Source organism: Salvelinus sp. IW2-2015, linkage group LG28 (genome assembly GCF_002910315.2).
Source record: "Salvelinus sp. IW2-2015 linkage group LG28, ASM291031v2, whole genome shotgun sequence".
Classification (NCBI taxonomy): domain Eukaryota; kingdom Metazoa; phylum Chordata; class Actinopteri; order Salmoniformes; family Salmonidae; genus Salvelinus; species Salvelinus sp. IW2-2015.
Window position 1 is genome coordinate 26,605,901 of NC_036868.1, and position 12,339 is coordinate 26,618,239.

The 12,339-nt window shown below is 40.0% G+C and overlaps 1 protein-coding gene across 1 annotated transcript in view; it reads right to left on the reverse strand.

The window, feature by feature from the left end:
- The window catches only part of LOC111954271 (1-phosphatidylinositol 4,5-bisphosphate phosphodiesterase beta-4), a 160,125-nt gene that overhangs the window by 115,935 nt on the left and 31,851 nt on the right, over positions 1–12,339 (reverse strand).

A 12,339-nucleotide genomic window follows, 5' to 3' on the forward strand; every position in this document is an offset into this window, starting at 1 on the left:
ATATATATATATATATATATATATATATATATATATATATATATATATATATATATATATATATATATATATATATATATAATAAAATTGCCTCGTTTCACTGCCAAAAAGAAAATTCAACCATCTAGTGTTCAGAGAAATAACAACACAATGTCAAATACAGGTAGCCCAGTCAATTAACATCCAATCACATTAACCGTTACTCTCTCGCGGGAATTACACTAACGGTCCGTATGTAGCCAAACGAAGCTGCTGCTGATGTTTGTATCTGTACTGATGGTGCAAAAGCCATGACAGGGAGACATAGTGGAGTGGTAACGTGCGTGCAAGCAGTTGCTCCCGACGCCACTTGGGAACACTGCAGCATCCACCGAGAGGCTCTTGCTGCCAAGGGAATGCCTGACAGCTTCAAAGATGTTTTGGACACTACAGTGAAAATTGTTAACTTTGTTAAAGCAAGGCCCCTGTCGTGTATTTTCTACATTATGCAATGATATGGGCAGCGACCATGTAACGCTTTTACAACATACAGAAGTGCGCTGGTTATCAAGGGGCAAAGTATTGACAAGTTCTTTTAATGTAGAGACAAGCTTGAAATTTTCTTTACCGACCCATAATTTTCACTTGTCTGACTGCTTGCATGACTGGCCTATCTGGGTGATGTTTTTTCTCGCCTGAATGATCTGAATCTAGGATTACTGGGCTTCTCCGCAACAATATTCAATGTGCGGGACAAAATTGAGGATATGATTAAGAAGTTAAAGCTCTTCTAAGTCTACATTAACAAGGACAACACACAGGTCTTTCCATCATTGTATGATTTTTTGTGTGCAAATGAACTCAAGCTTACGGACAATGTCAAATGTGATATAGCGAAGCACCTGAGTGAGTTGAGTGCGCAATTATGCAGGTACTTTTCCCGACACAAACAACTGGATTCATTATCCCTTTCATGCCCTGCCTCCAGTGCCCTGCCTACACCCTTCTCATTAACCTGTCGTGAGTTAATCACAATTTTCAATGAACAAATAAGCTGTTATATGTAAGATAGTTAAATAAAGACCAAAATTATTGATTATTAATATATTATTATTTGTGCCCTGGTCCTATAAAAGCTCTTTGTCACGTCCCACGAGCCGGCTTGTGACAAAAACTCACGCTCATTCTTGTTTAACCTTTTCTCAATATAGGGGGTGCTGTTTCAACGTTAGCATTTATCGTCTCCAAATTAAACTGCCTCATACTCAATTCTTGCTCGTACAATATGTATATTATTGTTATTATTGGATAGAAAACACTCTCTAGTTTCTATAGCCGTTTGAATTATGTCTCTGAGTGAAACAGAACTCATTCTACAGCACTTTTCCTGATATGGAGTGAGATTTCAGACATTTTGGCCTCTGGTCCCAGGTCAGTTTTAAAGTCCCTGTAAATCCTATGAGGATACAAACACTGCCCATGCCTTCCTCTAGATGTCAGTAAGAGGTGACAATTTGAATGGAGCCGATTGCGCAATCAGGGCCAGTATAAAACYSYAAAGACCGGATGTACCGTTCTTTTCCRGCTGCGCCTSACGCAAGYTGGACGTCGGACTSMCTCTCTTTCCAAGCGTTGGTTTAGCCACTTATATATCGCCGGTCATGTTTTTACTCGTTATAGGTGTTAAAAACATCATAAGGTAGTTAATTTAAACCGTTTTATAGCAATTTYTATCCGTTTAGTGCGATTTTGAGGCATTGCTTTGTGATGCWCTTTGAAGCGCCGGGCACGTTTCGGGGTCCCGGTCGAACGTTAGTGGGCATTTCGACGGACAAGASGACATCTTTCGACCAAAAGAAGATTAGACCCAAGAAAGGATACATTGCACAAGATACTGATGGAAGAACAGCTCACAGTAAGAACTATTTATGATGATAAATCATACCCAAGAAAACTTGAGACCCTTTACTGAGTAAAGGGTCTGAATACACTGTTTTAATTTGTCATCATGGGGTATTGTGTGTAGGTTGATGAGGGTATAAAAACAATTTAATCAATTTTAGAATAAGGCTGTAACATAACAAAATGTGGGAAGAGTCAAGGGGTGTGAATACTTTACGAATGCACTGCATATTAGGTGAAATACCACAGTGTGCCATCACAGCAGCAACATTTGTGACCTGCTGCCACAAAAAAAAGGGCAACCAGTGAAGAACAAACACCATTGTAAATACAACCCATATTTATGGTTATTTATTTTCCCTTTTGTGCTTGAACTATTTTCACATCATTACAACACGGTATATATACATAATATGACGTTTGAAAGGTTTCTATTCCTTTTAAACTTTTGTGAGCGTAATGTTTTACCGTTCATTTTTGCTTGTTTATTTCACAATTATTTATTACATTTGCTTTGGCATGGTAAACATATGTTCCCATACCAACAAAGCCCTTTGAATTGAATCGAGAGAGAGGGACAGAGAGAGGGGGATGGGGAGAGAGAGATAGACAAAGAATGGAAAAGAGTGCATCCCAGAGTTCATCGTTTCCAGTTCAATGGGCCTCTCTGCCTCAACAGTGTGCAATTCACTTCACCTCTCTCCATCTCTCCTCTCTGCCACTCTCAGGCCGATCACCAGTCCACCTCCACAGCCCATCAAACCAACTACATGTGCATATAGTTTTAGGCAGCTAGATGTTAAATACGTCAAGCAGATCCCCTCAGTGAAGTGGCTTTCACTGGCCTCTCCAGTTGGAGAGCAGATAGTTGAACCGAAAGGCACCAAAAAAGGTAGGCAATCTAGGCAAGTCACATATATAGGCTAATATTTATGTTAGACAGTGAGTGTTTTGGTGGGAACATGGCACTAAGCCAAGGGGGTGGTGAGAGAGGGGGATAAAGAGGGTGGAAAGAGAGAGTAAAGACCCAGCAAACCAAAATTGGTCATGTGAATGTTCCCACAACATTCGTTAGGTCATGGCAAGTCATAACACAAAAACTGTCCTGTCGTGGTGATGATTATAGAATGTTTGAATAAAACATTCGACCTGATGTCGCAAGACCATTCCTAGAACACATTTAATATGTTCTTTAAAAAAGGTTCCCGGAATGTTTCACTAGGTTGTGGGAACAGTCTGGTGAGAACATTGCGGGGACACCACAAAAGATACAGTGGCAAGAAAAAGTATGTGAATCCATCGGAAATACCTGGATTTCTGCATAAATTGGTCAAGAAATTTGATCTGATCTTCATCTAGGTCACAACAATAGACAAACACAGTCTGCTTAAACTGATAACATATTGAACACACCGTGTAAACATTCACAGTGCAGGGTGGGAAAGTATATGAACCCTTGGATTTAACAACTGGTTGACCCTCCTTTGGAAGCAATAACCAAACGTTTTCTGTAGTTGCGGATCAGACCTGCACAGCGTTCAGGAAGAATATTGGACCATTCCTCTTTACAAAACTGTTTCAGTTCAGCAATATTCTTGGGATGTCTGGTGTGAACTGCTCTCTTGAGGTCATGCCACAGCATTGCATATCGGGTTGAGGTCAGGACTCTTGACTGGGCCACTCCAGAAGGCATATTTTCTTCTGTTGAAGCCATTCTGTTGTTTATATACTTCTGTATTTTGGGTCTTTGTCCTGTTGCATCACCCAACTTCTGTTGAGCTTCAATTGGCGGACAGATAGTCTAACATTCTCCTGCAAAATGTTTGGGAATTCATTTTTCCATCGATGATAGCAAGCTGCCCAGGCCCTGAGGCAGCTCCAAACCATGATCATACTTTACAGTTGGGATGAGGTTTTGATGTTGGTGTGCTGTGCTGTGCCTTTTTTTGTACACACATAATGTTGTGTGTTCCTTCCAAACAACTCAACTGTAGTTTCATCTGTCCACAGAATATTTTGCCAGTAGCGCTGTGGAACATCCAGGTGCACTTATGCAAACTTCAGACGTGCAGAAATGTTTTTTTTGGACAGCAGTGGCTTCTTCCGTGGTGTCCTCACATGAACACCATTCTTGTTTAGTGTTTTACGTATCGTAGACTCGTCAGAGATCTTAACATGTTCCAGAGACAAGACAGCTCTAACCAACATCTCCAATCTCGTCTCATTGATTGGACTCCAGGTTAGCTGACTCCTGACTGCAATTAGCTTTGGAGGAGTCATTATCCTAGGGGTTCACATACTTTTCCCAACCTACACTGTGAATGTTTAAATTACGTATTCAATATAGACAAGAAAAATAATAATTGTTCATTAGTTTAAGTACACTACGTTTGTCTATTATTGTGACTTAGATGAAGATCAGATCAAATTTGATGACCAATTTATGCAGAAATCCAGGTCATTCCAAAGGGTTCACTTACTTTTTCTTGACACTGCATGTTTCCAAAACATAACAACTGTCCATGATGATTCTACAATGTTTATTTTAGGATGCAAAAAATAGTCATCTGATGTTGCAAGAACGTTCCCAGAACACATTTTTTATGTTTCTTAAAAGTTATTAAAACTTTTTAGGTTGTGGGGAAAATGTTCAGATATGACAGGAAATAGGTACCAAAACACCAAAGCACAGTTGTGCTGTCATTCAGATAATGTTTCTATCAGGGTGCACCAAAAAAATTATTTGATGTTGCACGAATGCTGACAAAACAGCATTTCTGAGTACTTTAAAAAGGTTCTCAGAACAACAGAGGAAATGACTGATATTTGGGTTATTCACAATCACTTCATCCGTCCTCTTTATATGCTGCATACTTCTGGACCCATATTTACACACTAGGATCACTTTTGCTTTTCAGATGATGAAAAATAATCCAAGGGCGGACCATATCAAGCGTCTCAGGCAGCCGGATTCGGATACTTTTTCCACTAATTGGTCGTTTGACCAATCACATCAGATCTTTTCACATCAGCTCTTTTTCAGAGACGTTCTGATTGGTCAAAATACCTATTAGTGAGTTGGGCTGCATTCGAAGGAATTATGTCAGGTGCGTTTTTTTGACAGTTTTACAATTAATCTAAATTCTGCATTTCTAAATTCTGGATTTATAAATCTGGACAAAATAAAGACACCCTCTCTGTTAGTAGTGTATATGTGACTCGTTTCAGGAAACTAGGCATACATCGCGAGTCACTACTTCAAAGGAAAGGCATTTGAACGTAAACAGGGTGTTTTTTATCAAAATGTGCTTTTTGGCAGAAATGCATGTACACTTTAATGTGCCTTAATAACAAACGTGTATGCCATCTGAAAATACAAAATGAAAATGGTTCACTTACGAGCCTAGTTCGTTTAGCCACGAAAAAAGTCAGGAACCGTCCCGCTAGACATGATTGAGATAATGGATGGGCTGGACATGCTGAGAGATGAGTTCGGATTGGTCTGCCATGTAGCTCGTTTCTGTCTATAACATAAGCGGGTCAATATGTGTGGTAATCCTTTCTAACGGAGCATTTTTGAAAGATATCACCGAGCAGAACTGCAAAAGTGTTGCTCTCCACTTCCTGGAGGACAAGCGTTTTGAAATCAGTGGAATTCCCAGTGCAAGCATAATATGGAGATGGAGAAAATTCTGGCATTTGATTGCAAATATGCAGGGAGTCGAAAAGAGAACACACAGAAGACTGTTGTATAAAACACCTGTCTCTGGATTACATCTTCAAACTAAGGGCAACCATGGCAGAGAGGGAGAAGCGTTCATCCATGTATACGGGTAAGAGAGATTAGCTAGCTTTTTTTCTGATATTATACGTTTCTAATTTTGTCAGAAAGTTGATTTCATTGCAAGTCAAAGCGTACGGTTATCTGGCTCGCTAGCTAACATTACGTGTATGATCTGTGTAGTAATAATTTTTGTATTTCAGAGCCATTTGCATTGCTAGTTATAGCCTAATGTTAGCCAGCTAGCTAACATTGAACCTGGTCCAACCTGCAGATTCATACAGGGTAGTGACGTTATGAGTTGTGATTACAGTACATTGTTGAGCTAACGAGCTACATGTCTAAACAAAAGACTCCACGATGCAAGTAAGTATTTCACTGTATCGTTTACACCTTCGGTATCCTGTGCATGTGACGATAAACTGATTTTATTTGATATAGTATGTATTTACCAGACACCAAGTTCTAAAATTCTCTGGTAGAAACCCCTGCTTTTATTTCGTCACACTCACAACCCTAAGCAATTTTCTCTAATTGGCTCGCCATTAACTTGTAAATATTGATCTTTTTGTGAGTTTATTTTCCTTGTAATAATTCATAAAAATTTGCTAAAGTTAAGACGTTGTCAGCTATACAATATGGTAATTTTTTGAACTGGCTAGCCAGCTAACTTAACTTTAGCTAGGTAGCTAACAAGCTAGAATCTAACCAAAACATTGTTTATAAAGTTGCTTTTAGTTGCCTGGTTTGCTGGATTGACATACAGCTGAAGTCGGAAGTTTAGATACACTTAGGTTGGAGTCATTAAAACTCGTTTTTCAACCACTCCACAAATTTCTTATTAACAAACTACAGCTTTGGAAAGTCGGTTAGGACTTTTTGAATGACACGTCATTTTTCCAACAACTGTTTACAGACAGATTATTTCACTGTATCACAATTCCAGTGGGTCAGAAGTTTACATACACTAAGTTGACTGTGCCTTTAAACAGCTTGGAAAATTCCAGAAAATTATGTCATGGCTTTAGAAGCTTCTGATAGGCTAATTGACATAATTTGAGTCAATTGAAGGTGTACCTGTGGATGTATTTCAAGGCCTACCTTCAAACTCAGTGCCTCTTAGCTTGACATCATGGGAAAATCAAAAGAAATCAGCCAAGACCTCAGGAAAAAAATAGTATCTATATCCACAGTAAAATGAGTCCTATATCGACATAACCTGAAAGGCCGCTCAGCAAGGAAGAAGCAATTGCTCCAAAACCACCATAAAAAGCCAGACTACGGATTGCAACTGCACATGGGGACAAAGATCATACTTTTTGGAGAAATGTCCTCTGGTCTGATGAAACAAAAATAAAACCTCTTGGCCATAATGACCAACATTATGTTTGGAGGAAAAAGGGGGAGGCTTGCAAGCGGAAGAACACCATCCCAACCGTGAAGCACGGGGGTGGCAGCATCATTTGTGGGGGTGCTTTGCTGCAGGAGGGACTGGTGCACTTCACAAAATAGATGGCATCATGAGGATGGAAAATTATGTGGATATATTGAAGAAACATCTCAGGACATCAGTCAGGAAGTTGAAGCTTGGTCGCAAATGGGTCTTCCAAATGGACAATGACCCCAAGCATACTTCCAAAGTTGTGGCAAAATGGCTTAAGGACAACAAAGTAAAGGTATTGGAGTGGCCAGCACAAAGCCCTGACCTAAATCCTATAGAACATTTTTGGGCAGAACTGAAAAAGCGTGTGCGAGCAAGGAGACCTACAAACCTGACTCAGTTACACCAGCTCTGTCAGGAGGAATGGGCCAAAATTCACCCAACTTATTGTGGGAAGCTTGTGGAAGGCTACCCGAAACGTTTGACCCAAGTTAAACAATTTAAAGGCAATGCTACCAAACACTAATTGAATGTATGTAAACTTCTGACCCACTGGGAATGTGATGAAAGAAATAAAAGCTGAAATAAATCATTCTCTCTACTATTATTCTGACATTTCACATTCTTAAAATAAAGTGGTGATCCTAACTGACCTAAAACAGGGAATTTGTACTAGGATTAAATGTCAGAAATTGTGAAAAACTGAGTTGGCTAAGGTGTCTGTAAACTTCCGACTTCAACTGTATCCTAAATTCATTATTTAATGGGTGGGTTTATTGGTGTTATAATTCCAGTTATGCTATTTTGGACCACCTGCATGTAGTTTTTGTGTTTATACTTTTTCATATCCCGACAATGACAAGTTTGACGTCGGACAACAATAGTATGTTCATAATGTCACTGCGACAATCAGCCTTTAGTCTTCAAATCTTTGGTTGTTTAGTACATGGCCTCACATGTGAATCCTTAAAAGAGATGGGTGGGGCTAAAGCTTTCAAAAGTAGAATTACTTTCTGATTGTTCCTCAACTGTAGTGTATGATATACCATTTTCTAGCTCTGAGTCTCTACTTCTATCCAATGTAAAAAATAAAAATAAAATAAATTGCTACATAAGACCGAATCGAGCCGCTCGGTCAGATATCTGAGTTTCAATTTCACTTATAATAATTTTTTTTTTTAAAGTGGGCTTCAACCTGCAAATCTAAGACTTTCAAAACATGATGAAGAAAGAAATCATAAAATACAGTGTTACAAGTACACAGCAAATGATGAGGAATCGGAACATTTTAATAACTCGGAAATTGTGCTTTCTGTCCTGATTGCCCATATTTGACTGAAAAAACGACACAAGGCCACCGCAGAAGGTTAATGGTTTAGCTGCAGATCCAAAGACTGCAGGTTCAATCCCACTTTTTCTTTAAGCATGTGTCTTTTCAAACAAAAATTGAAATTGAGGCTCAGATATACTCTACTAAAAGAAAGGATGTCTTTTTTTTGCAAATATTCAGTCAGAAATCCAGAATTTATACTAACTGTAAAAAATAAAACATTGTGTAAAAATGTCATGTTAAACTTTTGTTCCTATTTGAGACGATTGATACAGTGCCCCTGGCTTGTTTTTCATGATCTGAAAAGCAAGAGTGATCCTAGATCAGCACACATAGTCTTGGATACCTTGTAAATATGGTACGCAGCATATAAAAGAAGATGGGCGAAGTGATGGTCAATAACCCAACTACCACTATTTCCCTGGGTTAGTTACATCTAAGAAGGCTAAAAAGGAAGCATGGAAATCCTGATTGAAGGTAATGGCATGGATATATACTGAACAAATAAGATGTAAGAGCGCTTCCCTGGTGCGTAGACTGTCAGCATACAGTACGAAGTGTAAAAATGGTGTTCGTATTTTTAAATACTGTTCATATGTCCTAATGAACCAATGTGCAGTTTGTAAACATATGAAGTGTAAAAACAAATACGGTTGCGTTTGAATGATTCAATGCTGTTCAAATGCTCTGCGACTAAAATGCCACGCATCTTTCTACTGCCTACGATACAGTCCTCAAATGAAAGTTGCCATTAAATCTGGAGAGAAACATACATCGGGATCTATTCCAATCTGCTGTAATTTCCATGCTGAGCATGTTGTGGTAACATTGAGTCAAAACTTAAATATAACATTTACTAAATGTTCTGTGGACCTCCAAGACAAGGCAAAATGTATACTGCATGAACATCAATGGAATATACGCTATGAACGTCATAAAAAAAAAAGACTTACAACATCAAGGGAATGTCCTGTGAAACCGAACTCAAACATTGTATGAATGTCATCACAACTGAGCATATTCTGAGAACCTATCTCTTGTAATGTACCCACACTGTTCCCACAACCCAACGATATGTTCTGGAAACCTTTAAAGTACTCAAAAAGGCTGTTCTGTCAACATTCTTGCAACAAATAAAAAAATTTGTGCACCCTGATGCACAACTGGACAGTTTTAGTGTTTTGGGAACATATCTCTCGTCATGTCCCCACAATGTTACCACAACCTAATTAAAACATTCTGGGAACCTTTAAAGAACAGACTAAATGTGTTCTGGGTAGGCTTGGGTGGTCTCCAGATTTTCATATTGTCATACCATCCTTCTCTGTTACCAGGATTTAGTTAATGTAATACCGGCATAGCACACAAGGGGCGCTAAAAACGCAAGAAAATCCCAATAGGCCTCTATTACCAGAATGCTAACATAATGAGCATGAACTAATAACGAAATCAAATAGATGCTGTTAGCTAAATGCTAACGAGTGGCAATGAACAGAAACTAAATGCAAAGAAAGGCAAATCCATCTCATAAAGTAATAGAAGCATAGCTAGTAGCTGCCAAAAGTCATTTTTGGTGAGTGTGGACATTCACAAGCGAAAGTGAACGTGACAAATTGTGCAAATGTTGTGTTGCATGATTTTCTGAAGGAAGAGCAGCACGTGTACACGGAGCAGATGGGAGACGAACTGTAGAGGGAAAAAACACTAGTAGGAAGCACAGGAAGCACTAGTAGGAAGCATATAAGATATATGATGGCAAACATTTAGCAGTGAATTGCATACAAGCGTAACGTCATCACCTCATGTGCGCCACACAACAAAGACGTGTCAATAGCTATAGACTCGCCACCTCGCTTTCTCCCGTTGTGCTATTTACAAACACGCACGTCACTGCAGTGGTGTAAAGTAAACTCAGCAACAACAAAAAAGAAACGACCCTGTCTTTCAAAGATAATTCGTAAAAATCCAAATAACTTCACAGATCTTCATTGTAAAGGGTTTAAAAACTGTTTCCCATGCTTGTTCAAGGAACCATAAACAATTAATGAACATGCACCTGTGGAACGGTCGTTAAGACACTAACAGCTTACAGACGGTAGGCAATTAAGGTCACAGTTATGAAAACTTAGGACACTAAAGAGACCTTTCTACGGACTCTGAAAACCACCAAAAGAAAGATACCCGGGGTCCCTGCTCATCTGCGTGAACGTGCCTTAGGCATGCTGCAAGGAGGCATGAGAACTGCAGATGTGGCCAGGGCAATACATTGCAATGTCCGCACTGTGAGACGCCTAAGACAGCACTACAGGGAGACAGGACGGACAGCTGATCGTCCTCGCAGTGGCAGATCACGTGTAACAACACCTGCACAGGATTGGTACAGCCGAACATCACACCTGCAGGACAGGTACAGGATGGCAACAACAACTGCCCCGGAGTTACACCAGGAACGCAAAATCCCTCCACCAGTGCTCAGACTGTCCGACTGTCCGCAATAGGCTGAGAGAGGCTGGACTGAGGGCTTGTAAGCCTGTTGTAAGGCAGGTCCTCACCAGACATGGGCGGCAGGTAGCCTAGTGGTTAGAGCGTTGGACTGATAACCGAAAGTTTGCAAGATCGAATCCCCGAGGTGACAAGGTAAAAAATATGTTGTTCTGCCCCTGAACAAGGCAGTTAACCCACCGTTCCTAGGCTGTCATTGAAAATAAGAATTTGTTCTTAATGACTTGCCTAGTTAAATAAAAGGTAAAATATCTATATAATTTTTAAACGTCACCTATGGGCACAAACCCATCGTCGCTGGTCCAGACAGGACTGGCAAAAAGTGCTCTTCACCAACGAGGCGCGGTTTTGTCTCACCAGGGGTGATGGTCGGATTCGCGTTTATCGTCGAAGGAATGAGCGTTACACCGAGGCCTGTACTCTGGAGCGGGATCGATTTGGAGGTGGAGGGTCCGTCATGGTCTGTAGTGGTGTGTCACAGCATCATTGGACTGAGCTTGTTGTCATTGCAGGCAATCTCAACGCTGTGCGTTACAGGGAAGACATCCTCCTCCCTCATGTGGTACCCTTCCTGCAGTCTCATCCTGACATGACCCTCCAGCATGACAATGCCACCAGCCATACTGCTCGTTCTGTGCGTGATTTCCTGCAAAACAGGAATGTCAGTGTTCTGCCATGGTCAGCGAAGAGCCTGGATCTCAATCCCATTAAGCACACCTGGGACCTGTTGGATCAGAGGGTGAGAGCTAGGGCCATTCCCCCCAGAAATGTCCGGGAACTTGCAGGTGCCTTGGTGGAAGAGTGGGGTAACATCTCACAGCAAGAACTGGCAAATCTGGTGCAGTCCATGAGGAGGCGATGCACTGCAGTACTTAATGCAGCTGGTGGCCACACCAGATACTGACTGTTACTTTTGATTTTGACCCCCCCCCCGTTTGTTCAGGGACACATTATTCAATTTTTGTGCCGTCCGGTTTGCTTAATATAAGTAATTTAAAATGATTTATACTTTTACTTATGATACTTAAGTACATTTTAGCGATTCCATTTACTTTTTATACTTAAGTATATTTAAAACCAAATACTTTTAGACTTTTACTCAAGTAGTATTGTACTCCGTGTCTTTCACTTTTACTGAGTCATTTTCTATTAAGGTATCTTTACTTTTACTCAAGTATGACAATTAAGTACTTTTTCCATGACTGCTCAACTGTTCTAGAGAACTACGGTTAGCTTCATCATTTAAAACAATGTGACAGGTGAAATAAAGAACGCAATCTGCTTTATCTCATAAGGTATTGCACAAGTTGATTGCAGGTAATAACTTCAAAAGTAGCAAAACATTGTTAAATGTATAGAACAACTTCAAAAGAAATAGATTGGACGGTATTGACCGTATTGAAAAACGGTATATACGGTATACCACCCAAGCCTAGCTCTGGGAACCTTATTGTAACATCAGGT